Source organism: Penaeus monodon, chromosome 15 (genome assembly GCF_015228065.2).
Source record: "Penaeus monodon isolate SGIC_2016 chromosome 15, NSTDA_Pmon_1, whole genome shotgun sequence".
Classification (NCBI taxonomy): Eukaryota; Metazoa; Arthropoda; class Malacostraca; order Decapoda; family Penaeidae; genus Penaeus; species Penaeus monodon.
The window spans coordinates 18,546,608-18,547,874 of NC_051400.1; the positions used below are offsets into that span (position 1 = coordinate 18,546,608).

The 1,267-nt window shown below is 31.6% G+C and overlaps 1 protein-coding gene across 1 annotated transcript in view; it reads left to right on the top strand.

The window, feature by feature from the left end:
* The window catches only part of LOC119581798 (cyclin-dependent kinase inhibitor 3-like), a gene marked incomplete in the record, with an annotated part of 43,756 nt that overhangs the window by 892 nt on the left and 41,597 nt on the right, over positions 1–1,267 (top strand).

A 1,267-nucleotide genomic window follows, 5' to 3' on the forward strand; every position in this document is an offset into this window, starting at 1 on the left:
TAATTTATGGTATAGTTGAAATTTCACATAGCCATATGAAACAATGTAAACTTTGCCTGTAATGGGCAGAATGACAAAATGTAAGTTTACATTTATGGCATTTCCTTTGGAATTCATACTTGGGCATATTTTTAAATGATGATGCATAAAAATGGTGCAAACCTAAGGACACAGTCCTATTCAGAGGGAAACACTACAATCACTGATACTTAAAAGAATAACATCAGAAACTAAGGAAATATTTTGCATAAGTTGCCATGCAACTATGTCCGTGACAATCCTGCAGTGGCCCTGAGATGGAGCTCCCAATAGAGAAAAAACAGGGATTGAGTAGGGATTAGGAAGGAGTTTGGTTCATAATAACTTCATATGATGTCTAATGGGTATGTAGTGTATAGTGCATGGCAGTGTGACTTTCCTGATTTGCAGTATATATCTAAGATAATTTTCATCAGTGACACTTCTGATGCACACTGAAAATATAATGTTACAACTTACAATAATCCATTCAAGCTTCATTCTTTATTGGTAGACAGCTAGCTAATTTATTTTTGTTTAAATTGATAAACATATGTTTAAAAGACATTCAGTTTGTAGACAATAACCAATCAGAATTACCCTAAACAAGTGTAATTTTATATTGTTTGTTGTTTAGGGGTTCATAAAGTTTAGGTTTATCAGTAAAGAAGGAACCATCCAAACTCTTTCCTGCTTGAATATATGTGGATTGATGAATGTTGTATATTTTGCTGTAGTGCTGTTTGTTAGGTCCAGAGGAAACTGCAGTCTACAAAATGTGTTGTGGAAGTGAGTAAATTGTAACAAAATCACAAAATTACACTTTAGCTCTCTGCTCATCCAAAAACACAGTTTTCTATGGGTCACCAAGTCTGTTGTGTGTGATCTCAACTAGGAAAGCAAAGTCTTAAACAGAAAATAAACATCAAATTTATTCTAAGCATTAAACTACATGAGAAATTCTGAATCTAGTCAGTGAAAGTCATGTTGTCATTAATGAAAAAATTGTGTTTGTTTTAGATGACACTAACAAACAAGAGGAATTTTTAACTCAGTTGTTCTTCTAACATTTTAGGCATATTTCATATCAATTATATATCATGCATGTTTGATGTTTCTGTTACATATAAGCATAATTAGGTCTTTATGTCATTTATGATTTTTTATTCACTATGTTATTTTTGTTGATATTCTTTCAGAATGTTTTGCCAATTAAGGGAATTCTAAGAATAAATTTACTCAAATTTAC